Source organism: Rhodnius prolixus, unplaced genomic scaffold (assembly GCF_049639745.1).
Source record: "Rhodnius prolixus isolate KJV_2025 unplaced genomic scaffold, Rpr scaffold_14, whole genome shotgun sequence".
NCBI lineage: Eukaryota > Metazoa > Arthropoda > Insecta > Hemiptera > Reduviidae > Rhodnius > Rhodnius prolixus.
Genome location: NW_027411594.1, coordinates 227626 through 241881, shown reverse-complemented (window position 1 = coordinate 241881; position 14256 = coordinate 227626). Strand labels below are relative to the sequence as shown.

Here is a 14256-nt window from a genome sequence, read left to right as displayed (position 1 = left end):
GAATCGAATTTGGACTAAAACTTTCTGAGTAATAACATTTTTATTGGAAAAAAGTAATGATTTTAGAAAAAAACTTTAAAGTGACGTCACTCAAGAACAGAGGAAAATATGAAGTGGTCCAATACGTCATTGAACTCCACTTTAGATGGACTACACGCAGTAGGCCTATTGACAATACTAACTGGTTCACCCTGTATATTTAATATTTAAATTGAAATACATAATATATAAGATTGAATACACAAATTGGAGAAATTTATATAATTTGTAATTTAGTCCCTTTAACGTTTCCCCAATCACTGGACCACAGTTGCCCTGGTATTAATTAATTCAATATTAATTGTCCCATATCTGCATGCTTAATGGATTGTAAACCATTAATTTTGGCATGTTTTATACCAATAAATTGAATCTATTTATTTAAAATAAATAAATTAAATAAATTTTATTAATAATTAAATTTTCAGCAACCATAATATTACAAAATTTTATGAAAAAGTCTGATTTTCTGTATGTACTGCATATAAAATTTTATTGAGCATTTAATTTGAAGATAGAAAGAAAAAATTAATTTGATTTGAAATTGCTAATAATTGGATAACAGAAAAATTACATTATTAATTTTTTCCCCCAGCAATATACTTCCAAATTATGGATCTTTTATTTTGTAATTCAACACGTATTTCGTGGTTCCAAAATGTCGAAGAAACACTTATTATTTATTTGAAAGGTTTCCCCCACTAAAACACGATATTTCTGGTGAATAATTAAAACCAAAAACACAGAGTGCAGCACTGCTTTGTATCGACAAATAATATACTTCACAGAATTTAGTGTCAAAAAGGGGTTTACAGAAAAAGAAAAGTTATTTATTTGAAAAGAATATTGAAGTTAATTTAACCCCATTTAATCATACCTATTTGTTAATTTAATACTACGAGTATCGTAAATAAGGTGCCGTTAATTGTTTAACGTGATTAAATGATTTTAGTATATTTCGCAATGAACCGAAGAGTCCTTTCAATTAGGTCCAAATTGGAGATAGAGAGAGGTTGAAAGAGAAGAGCCCTTGAATGGAAGAGAACCTTGTATTAATACAACACTCTCGCACAGAATACTAGAGTAAGTACCATTACAGGCAGATATCTTGAGATCTTGGATGGAGCCCAGGAACTTTGTTATTATAACTAACCACCAAGTACATGGGAAGTACTGTATCTACTCTCTTACTCACTCTTGACAACCGCCTCCACTGCTCTTAGACTAACGAACAACTATCGAATAATTTGGCTGGCAGTTTGTGTTGAGCATAGTTGTGGCCAGGGTTTTGTGTACAAGGATGTGGCTAAATTTATACTATAGGAATTGGGTGGTAGAAAAGCCCAATATGGATTGCTAACGCTGGCCACAATTTCCGGCTTATTGTCGCCTTCGCAGAATTCTCATACAAGCTATAGAAGACAAATTATAGTAATGAGATGTGTGAAACAAAATTTAGAGGAGAAGTACCCTTAGAGTAGCCATCTTTTCAGAAAATTATCTTAAAAAAAAGTATTCACAGCACAGTTCCTGTTTAAAAAAAAAAAAATGAAGATTTGGGAGGACATGCGAAGTATTTGTTGTTTGGGGAGCTAATAGAGGGTTACGGAGCTGCAGCTCTGTGCGAAGGTTTGAATGAAGAGTAATTTGGGGCTCATAGCCTTAAAGTCTGCGACTGGAATACTGCTATTTGACCGTATTAGGACTGGGAGATTATGTCCAGCCCCGTTTCTTAACATTATTCATTCCCAGCTCGTACCAACCTCTTTGGCAGGAGTAAGATATCCAGAAATTGGCCATGCGACCACTTCCATCCTTACTAAGTGGCTATGCCATCCCAGCTCACAGGTACATCCAAAAATTTCCGTTTTAATTGTAAAAGACTCCACCAATTACCTTATTTCCAACTTTTAATATCACCTAGTTATAACCCGAAATACCCCTGAGATAAACGCATTTCTCCACTCCATTCAAAGGAGTGCCATTTATCACATTTTCCAGTCCAAATTTGACAAAAATGTTGCAGATCAACAAGTGTGCAATAAGGATTTAATCTTTTAAGAGACCAATTTCTTTTTTAAAGTTATAGCTCTATTTTACATGGTTACAAAAAAAATAAACCATATTTACAGGAACTCTGAGGAGTGGTTATCGAGAAAATCGTAAAAAAAACTGAAAGAAAAAACTATTCAGACAAATGGTTACTTCCGGTAGAACGATTATAACCTAAACGAAACATCCTATTTTAACTTTTTGCCATTTGTTGTTTTTAAGTTACGTGAATGTTACACCAGGGGTCCCCAAACTTTTTACAGGGGGCCAGTTCACTGCCCCTCAGACCGTTGGAGGGCCGGACTATAAAACAAACTAAGAACTAATCTCTATGCACACTGCACATATCTCATTTTAAAGTAAAATAGCAAACGGAACAAATAGAATATTTAAAATGAAGAACAAGTAAATTTAAATCAACAAACTGCCCAGTATTTCTGTGGGAATTATGGGCCTGCTTTTGGCTAATGAGATGGTCAATGTCCCGGTTTAGTTATAGCGCTTTGCCTTTCTTCCTACTTCTGCTGTTATTTCAAACTGTTTTCGGAGCCGTGACGCGTGCGTCCCACGTCACCGGAAGTAGTACTGTATGTGAGCGACGCAGCGCTTTGCGGCTCCGCCACATATAGTGCTCCTCTCACTGACCACCAATGAAAGAGGTACCCTTCCGGAAGTGTGGCGGGAGCCGGATAAGTGGCCTTAAGGGGCCGCATGTGGCCCGGTGGGCCGTAGTTTGGGAACCCCTGAGTTACACGAAGATAGACTCAAAGCCCATATTGTTTCCAGACCTTACATGTTATTCTTTGAACGTTATAGCTTTTTCTATTTTCTTGAATATAACTTTATGTAAGTGGAAATCAGTGTAATTTCTCAGCCTCCCATTCATCTGATCTGACTGAGGACAAATTAATACTTTTTTTTATGGCTACCTGAATAACCAGGTAAGCCGCAATAAACTAAAATAACTTTAAAGGCAAAATAGGAAATTTTGCCGAATCATACTAGTGTTAATAAAACGCAGAATTTATTTCTAATATACATATATTATTACGTCATCAATTTCCATGATGTCATTGATGATAATTTTAAACTAATGTCACTTTTGTTAAAGAAACAGAAAGGGCACGATTGAGAGATTGTACAAGTGTGTATATATATAGTCCACATAAATGTTTACACCTACAAGGTTGACGTAACGAGTTCACCAAGTTATTATTAATTATAATCACCCTTGGTATTTCTGTCAATTTTCCGTGCAAACCTCCACCTTACTGTTATAATCTTAGTACCTGCTATACCTCGTTACGTATCTATAGCGTCAAATGGCAGTGAAAGGTTTATCATCTCCCCTTTCAATATTTTAGAATTCCGCCACTTATACACCCACATAGGAACTCCAGCTTTTGTAGTTATTTTTAGTTTTGATTAAATATTCTACCTTTGGTGAAGTTTTAAGAAGCATTCAGGTATAACTGATTGCTAAATGTAGCGGAATTTTATTTTATTCTTTTAACCAAAATCAAAGCTTTTTTATTATAATTTTAGATACATTGAGTATACAAAATTTTACATTCTCTTAAACGGCCCACACAATTTGAAATTTATCGTACTATCTGTTGTACAACTTCGAAAGTTCAGAATAATACTCGCATTGTTTTACGACGTTCAATAGGATCTAATGACAGGTATGGAGCTGCCACAATATCTGACATACGACAAATTTTTAGCGTCTGTAAGCAAATTATTAGGTACATCAGTGGGTGGTTATGTTTCAGTAAAAACCAAATTAAATTGAATAAAATTCGAAATAATTAACTTGACGAAAAATAATCTTCGAGAAAGAAAAAGAAGTTTTCAGAAATTTCCCATCCAAATTACTATTACCACATTTTGATGGATAATTTTTTTTTACATTTAAATATTGTCAGTAACGAAAGAAAACTATCCAGAGGGCGGCACTTTACTGAGAAAAGCTTCAGGCTCCAATGACCTCAGATAATAACGCGCTTTAAATTTAAATAATAATAACAAAAAGAGTGAGAAAGAAAATAGATAATTTATTTAACTGCACATTTCCTTTATCTTGATTTAAAACGTAGATTTTTACGTACGTATTTTTGTGGGAATCCTTTTTGTATTTATATAAAACTGTCCTATGTTTGTTTTGTTTCACTTGTAACATTGTTAGTAAAAAATTAATGCGCTGAATGATTTAATAATACAGAAGATAAAGTTAACAAGATATAAATTAGGACAGCTTAATTAGCTGAGGTGAACACGAAATAAATAGTCCGGAAGTAGGCAACCGTTACAGAACTTACACACTGCTTTAAATTTCAAAATAAATCTCTTTTACGTTACAAATACGAGGGTCGTTTGAAAAGTCCGTGCAAAGTCAGAGAGATAGCACTACTGGCGCGTATCGAGGTTATGTTTAGTTAGTAGCATCTCTTGGAAGAACACACACCAAGTTTCAGCCAGATCGGTCTATTTCTTTTTGTTTGGCATTCGTTTGAATGGAGGAAGTCGAGTGATTTTTAAAAAATGGACGAAAAAGAATTTCGTGTGTTGATTAAACACTACTTTATGAAAGGCAAAACGCCTCAGGAGACTAAAGAGAAGCTTGATAAACATTATGGTGACTCTGCACCTTCGATTAGAACAGTTTATAAGTGGTTTCAAAATTTTCGGAGTGGCCATATGGGCACAAGTGACGCTGAACGTTCTGGACGCCCTGTTGAGATTACTACTCCAGAAATCATTGATAAAATCCATGATATGGTGATGGATGACAGAAGAGTGAAGGTGCGTGAGATTGCTAGTGCTGTGGGCATCTCGAATGAACGGGTACATAATATTTTGCATCAACATTTGGACATGACAAAGCTATCCGCATGATGGGTGCCGCGATTGCTCACGCTTGACCAAAAACGAAATCGTGTGAAGTGTTGCAAGGACGGTTTGCAGCTGTTACAGAAGAATCCGCAGGACTTTAAGCGTCGTTTCGTCACTGTGGATGAAACATGGATACATCACTACACTCCTGAGACCAAAGAACAATCTAAACAATGGGTTACCAAGGGGGAATCTGCGCCAAAAAAGGCGAAGACCGTTCCTTCGGCCGGAAAGATTATGGCGACTGTCTTTTGGGATTCGTAAGGAATAATCCTCATCGACTATCTGAAAAAGGGTAAAACTATTACAGGTGCATATTATTCATCGTTATTGGACCGTTTGAAAACCGAGCTGCAAGAAAAACGCCCACGATTGGCCCACAAAAAAGGCCTTTTCCATCACGACAACGCACCAGCTCACACCTCAGCAGTTGTGGTCGCAAAATTAATGGAAATAGGGTTCCAACTCGTTTCACATCCCCCCTATTTTCCAGATTTGGCTCCCTCGGACTACTATTTGTTCCCCAATATGAAGAAATGGCTGGCGAGAAAAAGATTTTATTCAAACGAGGAGGTGATTGCAGAAACGAATGGCTATTTTTCAGACTTGGACAAATCCTATTATTCGGAAGGGATCAACAAACTAGAGCAGCGTTGGACGAAGTGTATAAGCCTAAAAGGAGACTATGTTGAAAAATATAAAAGGTTTACCCCAAAAAATTAAGTAGTTTTTATTTTTGCACGGACTTTTCAAACGACCCTCGTACATCCAAATTATAGATGGCATTGCGAATTTTCGAGAAAATAACAAAAAAGAAAAAAAATTGGGAGGATGGGGACTAAAATCTCTAAGTAGTACGTCAGAAAGCTAATTTTAGCCGATAGTTAAAGCGAGGAGAAATAACGTCTTAACTCTATTTTCTATTTAAAATAAAAAACATTATCACTAAAAAACTGCAGTTTATACCAGTTATAGAGCAAACTTTTCCCTACAATTTGGTAAAGAATTCATTGAAATCTGATCAATATTAAGAAAGATACAAAGATTTGAAAAATTTGAACTGATTCCTCAAAAAAAACTCAAAAAATTTAACCTTCAATATCTTATTAACTTTAATCACAAGAACATTGCTATTTATATCAGTTATAGAGCAAAGTTGTCTCTATAATTTTAGTAAAGATTTCATTAAAATCTAAACAATACGAAAAGAGATACAAAGGTGCGAAATTTGAACGAATTCTAAAAGCTCTAAAATTTAATCTTTAATATCACATAAACTATAAACATTAGAAAATTGCAATTTATACGATTTAGAGAGCAAACGTTTCTCTACAATGCGGTAAAGATTTCATTGCAATCCGAAAAATATGAAGAGAGATACAAAGGATTGAAATTGAAATTTCAACGAATTCGAAAACCTTCAAAATTTAAACTCTTAGATTAGTCGATCAACCCTTAATGCAGCTGTCCCTACCGGACAGTTTCTGTTTAATTTCTTGGTATAAAATATAGCAGTCTAAGGAGTTACATCCGACTGAGCTGCCAATATAATCCACAATGGATTGTTAAAAAGAGATACCTCGTTCAAAAATAATGTATTTTCATCACTCCCTTCAAATAAATGTCATTTCCATCTTAAAACTAAGATGATTCTCTAACAGTCGAAATAATAGAATTTAATTAGAAATTTACTTACCGAAATTTAGATGTTTTCACTTTATCGTTGGCTCTGGGTTTCGAATCTGAAAGCAAAAAAATTAATGTTTCACTTTCTACCAACTTTGTAAATAGAATTTTTTATCGATTGCAATTTCTAGCAATTCTCTCGATGAAACAATGAGCAGTTCCATCAGATGGACGAGTTTTTTACTAAAATTAGTTTACTGAATATGCCGAATAAATTCATCAAAAGATTGTACCACTTAAATGAATGAATTTTTCCGGAAAAAAGCAATGAAGGTTTTCATTTAACTTTGCACAACATAAATGTAATCATGTAAAACATTTTTTTGGAACATTTCTCTCGAAAAAATTAGATTAAGGGCACTTTTGGGTGGTGGGGGTTTCCTTTAAAGTATTATTTTAGTATAATTTAAAGCTCCTGCTTCTTATGTATTATAAAAAATGGTTAAATATGTGAAAGAAGTGTATTAGAAGGAAGCCCTTTTCTATCGTACGATCAGGTGATCAGGTTGAAGATCAGTTGCGAATAAAAGGAATTTTTTTTAGATCACTGTGAATAATTTGATTGCTAACTAAATTCCGAATTAGAAAAAAAGGATTACAACCTAATGGACCGTGTTATCTGTTACGAGTGAAGAGTGTCCAGAAGCCGGCAGATGATAAGGTGCCTTAAATAAAACTTGTGAGAATTTCAGTAAGAAATAATCGTATGAGGTTTGATAAAGTTTAAATTTATTCCAAAATAGTCCTTTCAAATTAAGAAACAATCACGAAAAGTAAAAATAGTAACCTTTTTGATGCGCAGGACATTGGAAGAAAGAAATCTATAAAATGGTCGTTGAAATGTGTGCGAGTATATATGCATGGGAAATATTTATGAATAAAGGAAATAAGTATAGGAAGGTCTGCTCGTGCCAGTGACATTGCGGGGAATACTGGCTACAAGGGAAGGCAGCGGTGACCAGTGAAAGATGAATGTACTATCTATAGACGGGATACCACTATCGGCCCGGTCCTATTTTGGAAAAGGAGGAAACTGGGTGTACACATTACATAAATGATAACAAATCGTATCGATCTTCTGGTGAAAAATTGATAGAATATTAGAAGTAAAACTGTAAGGGGGGCGCGGAGGGGGAAGTAGGAAGGAACTCGGGAGCTCTATACAGTATGAATGTGCAGGGAGGGAAGTTACAACCGGATGTGGTACCTTTGCCTTAGAGTGGATGAAAGATGCCTGGCTGGGATCTTACCGGGGCAACTGGGACAACAAATATTTCATAAAATTGGGCAGATTTAGGTGTGTATGTATGTGTATGTGTGTGTACAACGTGTTCGCGTGCATGCGTGAGAAAGTGTAGTAAAACGGGGCTTTACCCAATCCCGCCCCATTACACTCCATTCATCTTCCTTTCTCTCTCTCTCTCTCTCTCTTTTGGTTGGTCCATCCACATACACACGCGCACATGTGCGCCGCACACAAATAGTCGCGCATAACCTTCACAATATGGATCACTAAGTGGTTAGGGGGGGGCCATCAGTCATTGTGATCAGTTGGATAAGATGGATTACTTTGTACCTTGCAAAGACTCTTGTATACTTTACAGAGGTTTCCCTCCCTCTCTCCACCACACCACCCCCCCGTTTCCAACTTATACAATGGAGCAAACTGGCTTGTTTATTGAACCATGGATTTATTGTGTACCGATACAGAGTACTTTTTATAGAAATTACAAGTGATTTGTCTTTCCCCAAATTAGGAGTAACTGGTATTCTGGAATAAGCAATTAGAATCTTTTGAAAATTTAGTATATAAAGTTAAGCAAAGTAATCGCCTACTTTGCAGACAGGGCTTCACACCCATCAACCAAATTATAGATGTATTGGCCAGGAGATACATTTTTCAACAAACAAATAAAAAAGTAGCTACACACAAGATTCGAACCTGTGATCACCCACTCACAAATCCACAATTATTACACCAACATTGCCCCGAATTCATTTTACACAATAGTTATAAATGTGTATAATAAATGGGGAATAATATCAGGACGTTAGAACAAATTAATAGCTACTAGAAATGCGTTCTTGGCGATAGAAAGTGCAGTTAAGAGTTGTGAACAGTTGTGCCACAGTAAGAGTTATTGTTTGATGTGGCATCCCTTGCAAAATATATGTTAACTTAGTAAACATTTTAACAATTTTTTTTTTTTTTTTTAAATTTATTTTGTAATTTACAGTCTGTTCTCTCTACTAGCTCAAATCCTCTTGTACAGTCTCTCGCCTCCTCTGACATCCCTAATCCTCCTCGCCGACTGGCCCCGCGACTTCCTTGATTAAAACTGTCCGGTAGGACAGTTGTATAAGGTTGTCTGAAGAACTAATCTCTACTCCCTCCTCTAGAGAGTGCTACTGCCGGGTAGCTTCTCTCCTCCTGCTCTCCTCCCGTACCAGTTCATCTCATTCACCTCCTATTTACTTATTCTATACATTTATACAGATTGTAAATTACAAAACAAATATTAAAAAAAAAAAAAAAACAATATGTATACTGGTATACAATGAATAAATGTGACGAATAAGATGAACTGGTGCGGAAGGAGAGCAGGAGAAGAGGAACTACCCAGCGGTAGCACTCTCTATAGGAGAAGGATGACGTTTAAAGTCTTCAGACTGCAAGGAAGTCGCGGGGCCTTTGGCGATTCAGTCGGCGAGGAGGATTATTAGGAATGTCAGAGGAGGCGAGAGACAGTACAAGAGGATTAGAGCAAGTAGAGAGAGCAGTGTGGAACTGTTTTAACAATTAAAAAAAGCAAATTGGTTGCTACTTTAAAGATTGTAAACAAGGAAGAATTTGACTTAAAATAATAATAATAATAATAATCAGGGAAGGGATGCGGTTAGCGTACTGGACTCCCACGCGGAGGTCCCGGGTTCGAATCCAGCTGCTGACCCTTAGATTTTCTCTTCCTAGGGGCTTCTTATAGCTCACTGTCCGGTGATGGACAGTGTTGTCTGCAACGAGAGAACACTGTCTGGAGGCCGACAGTGCACTGAAAAAAGCTCCGGGCGCCAAAAACCTTAGATGTTGACGCGCCTTAAATCATGAAAATAATAATAATAATCTGGATTGTTGCAAAAAAATTACAGTTATAAAGGAGGGTTTGCCCTATATTTTAAAGAAAATTTGGAAATTTTATTTTTTATAGAAAAAGAGAAAAAAAATTGTCAAAGTTGGGTGTTTTTCAACGTTACGCTTTTTCGTGCAGTTTTTGATGGTCAACCCTTATACAACTGCCCTACCGGGCAATCGCGGCACCCATCTTGCGGATAGCTTTGTCATGTCCAAATGTTGATGCAAAATATTATGTACCCGTTCATTCGAGATGCCCACAGCACTAGCAATCTCACGCACCTTCCACTCTTCTGTCATCCATCACCATATCATGGATTTTATCAATGATTTCTGGAGTAGTAATCTCAACAGGGCGTCCAGAACGTTCAGCGTCACTTGTGCCCATTTGGCCAATCCGAAAATTTTGAAACCACTTATAAAACTGTTCTAATCGAAGGTGCAGAGTCACCATAATGTTTATCAAGCTTCTCTTTAGTCTCCTGAGGCGTTTTGCCTTTCATAAAGTAGTGTTTAATCAACACACGAAATTCTTTTTCGTCCATTTTTTGAAAATCACTCGACTTCCTCGATTCAAACGAATGCCAAACACAAAGAAATAGACCGATCTGGCTGAAACTTGGTGTGTGTTCTTCCAAGAGATGCTACTAACTAAACATAACCTCGATACGCGCCAGTGGTGCTATCTCTCTGACTTTGCACGGACTTTTCAAACGACCCTCGTAAATAAATAAATAAAAATAATAATAATAAAGAAGACAGGCGACACGGTAGCCGAGCGGTTAAGAGACTAGACCCGCAAAGCTAACATGTATTGTTGGTTTAGTAGGTTCGATTCCCCGGTCTGTAGACTTCAGAATTTTATTTAATATTTAATATGAGAACTTTGTAGCATAGTTTACTACTCGCCTCCTTCCGCGACATCTAATTTAGTAATTGGACGTTAAAGCCTGTGACTGCAAAAACAGGCATTACTTTAAAAATAGAAGGAAAGCTAACTTTCTATCAGATAGAAAAAGTTAATGAAAATAAGAATCCTACTTGTCACATCAAGGAATAGCATAAAAATGGAGAAAGATAAGAACAGTTACGACGATAAAAATTTGTAGCACTGAGAGTAATAAAACATTTTAAAAACTAACCCAAGAGAAGAATCAGAAAACAAATTAAAAAATAAAAATAAATAAATCAAATAAATTACGAGTACTTTACCTTAAGGAAGTGCAGACACTTTACTAGAATAAAGTGTTGAAGTAGCCATTTATTGTTCTTGTTTTATTTGGCTTTGCAACATTATTCCTTTAAATGAAATAAAACTCAAAGTTATATTGTGAATTTTTATACCCCTAAACCTTTTTATATATATTTTTTTTTTTTTTTTACTTTAACGCGATCCTTGCTGGCAATGTTTGAAATACACTGCCATTTATATTTATTTTTATTTAATTCAATTTATTTTGTTGTGTTCTCCAATCGGAAGTTTTGTTCTCTGTTCTTACTTTTTTAGGCGAACAATAATTTTTAATTAAATTGGACTTCTGTTATTTGGTAGATATTTATTTAAACAAAAAAGAATAGAAAATCAAAAAGTAGGCGAGAGGAGGTGGGTAATGTGAATTTGAATAAGTATTGATTTTTCCCCCCAATAAAGTATTACTTATTGAATAAAAACGTGTCTCAATAAAAGCGAGCTTAAATTCAAGCAGAGTAATTTTATTACAAGAAAATATATACAATTTTGATCAGGAAAATAACTGATATTTTGGAAAGTGTCTGGTTTTAAACACTTAGGAAGAGGATTTCAAGACAATACAATAAGAAAGTAAAGTGAGTAGAAAGGAAACGAATGTTTTGACGACATACGAGGGGTTACCCAAAAATAACCGGAATTGCGTTGCCGCGCATGGAGCTTATGTAGTACGCATTTCTGCCGCTAGACGTGTATAGCGCAATTCCTTGCCAGTTCAGTCCTGCCTGTGTTGTCTGCCTGGCTTGTTCTGTTCATCTGCAGTGATTGTTTTTACCAGCGCTGTTTTGTTCTTTTTTCGTTTTTTATGATGGCAAGTTTAAGTGAACAACGTGCAGCTCTGAAATTTTGTTTTCTACTCGGCAAAAATGCTGCTGAAAGTGTTTTAATGTTGAAAACAGCTTACAAAGATGACGCTATGGGAAAAACTCAAGTATACGAGTGGTTTACTCGGTTTAAAAATGGCGACATGTCGATTGATGACAAACCTCGTTCTGGACGTCCATCAACTGCCCGAATCGACGAAAATGTTGAAAAAATTCGAGAGCTGGTGTTCACAGACCGTCGACAGACAATTGATCAACTGTCAGAGAGTAGTGGGTTATCTTGGAGCTCGGTTCAGCAAATTTTAACGGAAGATTTGGGGATGAAAAGGGTTGCTGCCAAGTTTGTTCCTCGAGTTCTGACTGACAATCAAAAAGAACATCGAGTTGAAACATGTCGTGTTTTGAAACAACAGCTTGAAACTGATCCAGACTTTCTGTCAAAGGTCATTACTGGTGATGAGTCATGGTGCTATGGTTATGACCCAGAAACAAAGCAACAGTCGAGCCAATGGAAGACGTCATCTTCACCCCGACCAAAAAAATGTCGTCAAGTCAAGTCAAACATCAAAACAATGCTGATTTGCTTTTTTGATGCCAAAGGCGTAGTCCATTCAGAGTTTGTCCCCCCAGGTCAGACCGTCAATCAAACCTTGTATTTGGAAGTTTTGAAAAGATTGCGCAATAGTGTTCGCCAAAAAATACCCGATTTGTGGCAAACAGGAGACTGGTTCTTCCACCACGACAATGCACCTGTACACACAGCCATCTCTGTTACACAGTTTTTGGCTAAAAATGGCATGGTTCCGCTGCCCCACGCACCTTACTCGCCTGACCTGGCTCCGTGCGACTTTTTCTTATTTCCACGCATGAAAGGTCACCGATTTGACAACATTGAAGAGGTCAAGAAAAAAACGAAGAAGGAGCTGTCAGCCATTTCTAAAGATGACTACAAAAAATGTTTCGAACAGTGGAAGCACCGGTGAGACAAATGTATTAGTTGTAATGGAGAGTATTTTGAAGGGGATAAGGTTGTTCTGTAAAAAATTTGTAAATAAATAGCTTTTAAAAAATAATTCCGGTTTTTTTTTGGGTACCCCCTCGTATACAGGTATTCAGATGCACCATTTCGCTACCAAGACATAATATTCTCCACCAACATCTATGTGCTTAAATCTGTAGCAGAGCTAGCCAAGAAATATGAATGTATTTAATAGTTATAGTCGAATTAGAATGAATGCAAGAAAATGATTAGAGAAGGATTACGGTGATTTTAATTTCGGTTAAGCTATAAGGATGGCAGGAGCACAGAGTGCTGCTCCATCCATTAGTTGTAGTTTATGTAAATAGTTGTATATAGTAGAGGGATGAATGTGTGAAGTGAATCTATCTATAAGTAAGAATGGAGAGTGAGTGATATTCTAGTGATAAGCACCTAGACGATGCTGGCTGTATGGCGAAAGCCAATGCCAAAAAAAGGCAAAAAAAAAAAAATCAAACTGGAATATTATATAAATATGCATTTAAAAGGATTCAGCTTCAATTATTTGTACAATTTGTAAAACATGGCTCGTAAAAAGCAACGATTTTGCTTCAGTGAACAGAATTATCGATTGAATTCGAGAAAAAAACAAGCAAACATATGTATATATATATGTAAGCATGCTTCTACCCTATTTGATTAATTGATTTACGTATAAAGTTTATGTTTTTTTCCAGTCCAGGCTGTAAGCTTAAATCAGCCTATTTCTTTTTTTTTTTTTTTTTGGACTTTACAAGATTAAAAAATGGTTACAAAATTTGGTGTAAAAAATTTGTTAGCATCGCATACTTCACGTAATTTGCATAATTAGGAGTAAGAGATGGGGAAAAAAGGTAAAAGCTACATTTTGGAAAGAGGCTGTTAAAGAACTTCCGTTGAATGTTATTATAGTAATTAAAGAAAAATAATAAAACGCTTCTTTTATTTATTTATTTTTTTTGGTTCACGTAATTAAAAATGAACGCCATGTTACAAGTACAAAAATACGTACGTACAGTTTTCTTTTCAACAAAACAACATTACGTCATTGTAGCGAAAAAAGAAGTTGTTGACATTCCAACAGTCAACACACATGAACGAAAGGAAAAACAGCTGAAGAAGGCCGCTTTTCTCCCATTGGGAAGGGGGGAAGTTTGTGTTGGAGCAAAAAAAAAAATATATATCGTGTCGAGGGTTAGAAGAGATGGCATTGCTGACGAGGATGTGGTTTTGTGGGACGGTTTGGATACAGCTGGAAGTGAGGAAGGGCATCCTACCTTGTATGCTTTTCCCCGCAATTTTTATTTTTTATTTTTATTTTTTTTAAGTGAGCAGCAGAGTGGCTAAGGGAAAACTTGTGCCA

At 36.0% G+C, this 14256-nt stretch overlaps 1 protein-coding gene across 13 annotated transcripts in view; it reads right to left on the bottom strand.

Moving 5' to 3' along the window:
- Positions 1–14256, bottom strand: part of tutl (immunoglobulin superfamily member turtle) — a 313141-nt gene that overhangs the window by 125797 nt on the left and 173088 nt on the right. For all 13 annotated transcript variants that reach the window (XR_012456904.1, XM_074123055.1, XM_074123056.1 and 10 more), the window contains exon 2: positions 6683–6728. The gene's annotated coding sequence lies outside the window, so the exon portion shown is untranslated. The remainder of the gene's footprint in view (positions 1–6682; positions 6729–14256) is intronic.